The following is a 5,915-nucleotide window of genomic DNA, read 5'->3' as shown; positions in this document are numbered from 1 at the left end:
GACCCCCACCCCTGTGCCGGGGGGGGGGGGTTGTTCCATTTGGGGAAACTGAGGCCACAGGTTGAGAGTGACCCCCCCCACCCCCCACCCCCCCGGAGCCCTGGACCCCCCAAATCAGGGGGAACCCCCCCCAAACACCCCCCCCCTGTGGTCCTGGACCCCCCCCAGAAGACAGGGGAACCCCCTCCAAAACCCTCCCAGTCTTGCAGCCCTGGACACCCCTGAATTAGGGGGAACCCCCCCTGTGGTCCTGGACCCCCCCAAATCAGGGGGAACCCCCCCAAACAGTCCTGGACATCCTGAAAATAGGGGGGAACCCCCCCAAACAACCCCTCCTGCGAACCCCGGACACCCCCAAACAAGGAGAAACCCCCCCCCAAAACCCCAAACCCAAGAGGAACCCACCCAAAATATCCCCCCCGGCAACCCCCGGACACCCCCAAACCAAAGGGAATCCCCCAAAAACCAAAGGGAATCCCCCAAAAACCAAAGGGAATCCCCCCAAACCAGGCCTGGACACCCCCAAAAATCAGGGGAACCCCCCAAAAACCAGTGAACCCCCCAAAAATACCAGGGGAACCCCCCAAAACTCCCCCCCTCCTGCACCCCTGGACCCCCCCAAACCAGGGGGACCCCCCCCACTCCCCCAACCCCAAACACCCCAAAACCAACAACTCTCCCCCCAAACCCATGAAAAACCCACCAGAACCCCCCCCAAAAAATTAGAGGGACTCCCCAAAAAATTGGGGGGACCCCCCAAAACCTCCTCCCCCAAGAAGACCAACCGGCTCCGGGTGTATTTTTTTTTAATATATACTTTATTTCTCTCTTTTTTTTTTTTTTTTTTAATTTTTTCCTCGTTTTTATTTTAAAGCCCCTCCCAAAGTGCAATTTTTTATTATTTCGATTTCGTTTTTTTTTTTTTGGTCTTTTGTTTTTTTTTCTCTTTTTTTTTTTTTTTTTCTTTTTTTGGTCGTAATTTTTTATTTCTTTATTTTTCCTCCTCCTCTCTCCCCCCCCACCCCGACTTTTTTTTTTTATAAAGAACTATCAAAGTTACAATCTATGGAATGTCTTTTCTGTGCTTTATTTTTTTTTATTTTTAAGATATTTCTTTCTCTTCCTTTTTTTTTGCCTCGCTCCTTTTTTTTTTTCCTTTTTCCTTTTTTTTTTCCCCCCTCCCCTCCTCCCCCTTTTTTTCCCCCTCCCCCAGCCCCCAAAATCCTCACCAAAAAAAAACCCAACCAAACCCAAAAAAAAAGAAGTCTGGAAACACATAAAAACGGCTGAAACTTTTGCGAGTGCTTGAAGATAAAGAATCTCTTTAATAGATTATATAGAAAGACGCAGGAAAAAAAAAAAAAACAACAAAAACCCGAAAATAAACGAAAAAAAAAAGGGAAAAAAAAACGAAAATAAAAATTAATATTTATAATAAAGTGGCCCCACCTCGAGCGTCCTTTGGGGTCCCCGAGCTCGGTGTCACAGTGACCCCCCCCCGGAGACATTTCAGCTCTTGCTGTGTATATATATATATATAATATATATAATTTTTTTTAATATAAAACACAATTAAACGCAGCATTTTAATCTTTCCCACCCCCTCGACCCCTCCCCCAAAAAAATTTCCGTCCTGTTTTTTTGCTCTTTTTTTTTTTAAAAGCTCTGGTTTGTCTTTATTTAAATAAAATTGTGGGGTTTGTTTGTTGTTGTTGTTGGGTTTTTAATTGTTTTTTTTTCTCTGGGTTTAATTAAAAATATAAATAGATTTGGAGGTTAAGGAGGGGGTTTGAGGGGGTTTATTGTTAAATTAGGAAATTAAGGGGAGGTTGGGGGTGTAAAGGGGAATTTGGGGAGGGGGGGAGGGGGAAATCAGCCCTTTTCCTGTGGAAAAATGGGAATAATGAGACCCCCCCCACACCCCCAGTGCTCAGTTTGGGGGGAGCAGAACACCCCTGACCCCCCCAGAGACAATTTTGGGGGGTTCAAACCCCCCCTTTTGTCACCCCCAGACCCCAAATGAGCCGGGAATGGCCCCAAACACCCCCCGGCTGATTTGGGGGGGGGGACACCCCAATGAGGGGGGGACGGACCCCCCCGGCCGGGCTGAGCCCCCCAAACCTGGGCTCAACTGCCCCTAAATCCAGGCTGAGCCCCCCAAACCTGGGCTAACTGACCCTAAATCCAGGCTGAGCCCCCCCAAACCTGGACTAACTACCCCTAAATCCGGGCTGAGCCCCCCCAAACCTGGACTAACTGCCCCTAAATCCTGGCTGAGCCCCCCAAACCTGGATTAATTGCCCCTAAATCCAGGTTGAGCCCCCCCAAAGTTGGGCTGAGCCCCCCCAACCAGACCTGAGCCCCCCCAAAATGTGGGTTAATTCCCCCTAAATCCAGGTTGAGCCGCCCCAAAGTTGGGCTGAGCTGCCTAAACTCAGGCTGAGCCCCCCCAACCAGACCTGAGCCCCCCCAAATGTGGATTAATCCCTCCCTAAACTTGGGTTGAACCCCCCCAAACTTGGGTTAATTCCCCCTAAATCCAGGCTGAGACCCCCAAACCAGGGCTGAGCCCCCTAAACTCAGGCTGAGCCCCCCAAACCTGGATTAATTCCCCCTAAATCCAAGATGAGCCCCCCCAAACCAGACCTGAGCCCCCCCAAAATGTGGATTAATCCCCCCTAAACTTGGGCTGAACCCTCCCAAACTTGGGTTAATTCCCCCTAAATCCAGGTTGAGCCCCCCAAACCTGGACTGAGCTCCCCCAAAATGTGGATTAATCCCCCCTAAACTTGGGCTGAACCCCCCCAATTTGGGTTAATTCCCCCTAAATCTGAGCTGAGCCCCCCCAAAACGTGGGTTAATCCCCCCTAAACTTGGGCTGAGCCCCCCAAACCTGAACTGAGCCCCCCCCAAACTTGGGTTAATCCCCCCTAAATCTGAGCTGAGCCCCCCCCAACCAAGTTAACCTCCCCCTAAATCCGGGCTGAGCCCCCCAAACTCGAGCTGAGCCCCCCAAATTCGGGCTAAACCCCCCCAAATTCGGGTTTACAACCCCCCCCAAACCCGGGTTAATCCCCCCCCTAAATCTGAGCTGACACTGGGGGTGATGGGATGGAGGGGGAGGGAGAGAGGGGAAAACACTGATTTTTTTCCCTCTTTTCTACCCCCAAACCCCTCATTTCCCCCCCCCAATTTCCCCCTTGGCTTCGATCCAGTCGTTATTATTTCATCATTCGGTTATTATTTCATAATTTATTATTATAATTATAATTATCACTATTATTATTTCTCTCTCTCTCTCTCTGTCTCTCCCCCTTTCCCACCGTAACTCAGCACTTTCTTTGGCAACGTTTGATCCCGACCTGGAGTTTAGAAAACCACCACCAAAAAAAACCGAACAAACAAACAAAAAAAAATCAAATTAAATGGAAATCATCATAATAACCATAAAAATCCCGAGGCTGAGCTACAGGGGGAGGGTTTGGGGGGGTCAGGGGGTTTAAGGCAGGTGACAGGACAGGGACAAAAACGGGAGATTTTGGGAAGGGTTTGAGCTTTTTTTTTTCTTTTTTTTTTTTTTGCTTTATTTCGCTTTATTTTTTAGTGCAAACTTCACCTTTTGTGCTAAAGTGTCGCCACTTTTAGGGCGGGGAGGGGGACACGGGGACGTCATTTGGGGGAATCCTGAGTCTCCTCCTCTCTCCTCTTCCTTTATTTTTTTTTTTGTGCTCTTTCTCCTTTGTGTGTTTTTCCTTTTTCCACTCGTTTTTTCCTCATTTTTCTCCCCCTGGTCCCCCCCTCCCCCCAATTTCCTCCCCCCCCTTTATTCTTTATTTCTCATTTCCCCCCCTTTTTTATTTCTCATTCCCCCCTTTTTTCTCATTCCCCCCTTTTTTATTTCTCATTTCCCCTTTTTCCTTCTTTTCCTTCTCCTTTTCCCTGTTCTTTTTTTCCTTCTTTCCCCCTTTTTCTCATTTCCCCCTTTTCCTCATTTTCCCCCTTTCCCCCCCTTTTTTCCCCTTTCCCCCAATTTCCTTTTCCTCCACTTTTTTTCCTCATCATTCCCCGTTTTTTTTTTCCTCCCCCCCTTTTTCTCCCCCTCTTTTTTTTTCCTTTCCCCCTTTTTTTCTCCCAATTTCCCCCTTTTTTTCCCCCTTCTCTCCCCACCGGGAGGATCCCACCGACTCCACCCCCTTCCCCAGCGCCGCCGCTTTCCCAGAACCCCCAAAATCTCCCCAGAACTCCTCCGGGATCGGGAAAAGGGGGGAAAGAGCAGCCGCGAGGAGCTGGGGGAGGGTCGGAAAAATCCAGGGAAAAACCGGGACAGACTCGAGAGGAGCCACCACAACTCCGAGTACGACAAAGAACCTCAACAAGTGTCTATTTACAAAATCCACACGGGAGTTTTTTGGGGTTTTTTTTTGTTGCATATCCCAAAATTTTGCCAGCGCTGCCAATCCCAGCCCGGATCCCTCGGGCACCTTCCCGGGGGGATTCCCTGCCCAAATCCCGATTTCCTGCCCCGAGGAGGGAGTGGGGGGGATGCAAATCCACAGGGAACATTCCCAGCCCTGTTCCCACCTGGATCTGGGTCCCTCCAGCACCTTCCCAGAATCCCAACTGAAGTGCCCGAGGGGGGAAGGAGAGGGACACAAATCCATGGGGGACACAAATCCATGGGGGACACAAATCCATGGGGAATATTTTAGGCCTCTTTCTGTTCTGGATTTAGGTCCCTCCACACCTTCCTGGGAGGATTCACTGCCCAGATCCCAATTTATCTGCCCAGGGAAGAGCTGGAGGGATCCAATTCCACAGGGAGCAACACAATTCCAACCTGGATCCAGGTCCCTCCAGCACTTTCCCAGGGGAATTCTCTTCCCAGATCCCAATTTATCTCCCAGGGAAGAGCTGGAGGGATCCAATTCCACAGGGAGCATCACAACTCTCCAGTTCCAACCTGGATCCAAGTCCCTCCAGCACCTTCCTGGGGGATTCACTTCCCAGATCCCAATTTATCTGCCAGGGAAGAGCTGGAGGGATCCAAAGGGAGCATCAACCCCCCCATTCCAGCCTGGATCCAGGTTCCAATTTCCCTGCCCAAGGTGGGAGCAGGAGGGATTCAAATCCACAGGGAACAACACGACCCTTTCCCCCAAATCCAGCCTGGATCTGGGTCCCTCCAGCACCTTCCCAGGGGGATTCACTTCCCAGATCCCAATTTATCTGCCAGGGAAGAGCTGGAAGGATCCAAACCCACAGGGAGCAACACAATTCCAACCTGGATCCAAGTCCCTCCAGCACCTTCCCGGGGGGATTCTCTTCCCAGATCCCAATTTATCTGCCAGGGAAGAGCTGAAGGGATACAAATCCACAGGGAACAACACAATTCCAACCTGGATCCAGGTCCCTCCAGCACCTTCCTGGGGGAATTCACTTCCCAGATCCCAATTTATCTGCCAGGGAAGAGCTGGAGGGATACAAATCCACGGGGAACAACACAGACATTCCCATTCCAACCTGGATCCAAGTCCCTCCACACTTTCCTGGGGGATTCACTGCCCAATTTATCTCCCAGGGAAGAGCTGGAAGGATCCAAACCCCACAGGGAGCAACACAATTCCAACCTGGATCCAGGTCCCTCCACACCTTCCTGGGGGATTCACTTCCCAATTTATCTCCCAGATCCCAATTTATGTCCCAGGGAAGAGCTGGAGGGATCCAAACCCACAGGGAGCATCACAATTCCAACCTGGATCCAAGTCCCTCCACACCTTCCCGAGGGGATTCACTGCCCAAAATCCCAATTATTCCCCCTGCCCGAGGCGGGATCCGAATCCACAGGGATCCCCCCCCATCCCAACATTCCAACACCGACTGGCTAAAAAAAAAAAAACCAACCCAAAAACAAAACA

The 5,915-nt window shown here is 50.4% G+C and overlaps 2 long non-coding RNA genes across 2 annotated transcripts; both read right to left on the bottom strand.

Moving 5' to 3' along the window:
* Window positions 1-1,720: 1,720 nt before the first annotated feature.
* LOC135403319 (uncharacterized) lies at window positions 1,721-3,976 on the bottom strand. The gene is made up of 2 exons (XR_010425356.1): window positions 2,853-3,976; window positions 1,721-2,288 (listed from the first exon to the last, which is right to left on the bottom strand). It is a non-coding gene; the product is annotated as an uncharacterized LOC135403319 (long non-coding RNA).
* A 1,190-nt stretch (window positions 3,977-5,166) lies between these two features.
* LOC135403318 (uncharacterized) lies at window positions 5,167-5,768 on the bottom strand. The gene is made up of 2 exons (XR_010425354.1): window positions 5,628-5,768; window positions 5,167-5,520 (listed from the first exon to the last, which is right to left on the bottom strand). It is a non-coding gene; the product is annotated as an uncharacterized LOC135403318 (long non-coding RNA).
* Window positions 5,769-5,915: the final 147 nt, after the last annotated feature.

This window comes from Pseudopipra pipra, chromosome 27 (assembly GCF_036250125.1).
Source record: "Pseudopipra pipra isolate bDixPip1 chromosome 27, bDixPip1.hap1, whole genome shotgun sequence".
NCBI classification, from domain to species: Eukaryota; Metazoa; Chordata; class Aves; order Passeriformes; family Pipridae; genus Pseudopipra; species Pseudopipra pipra.
This window is presented reverse-complemented; position numbering and strand designations above follow the sequence as displayed.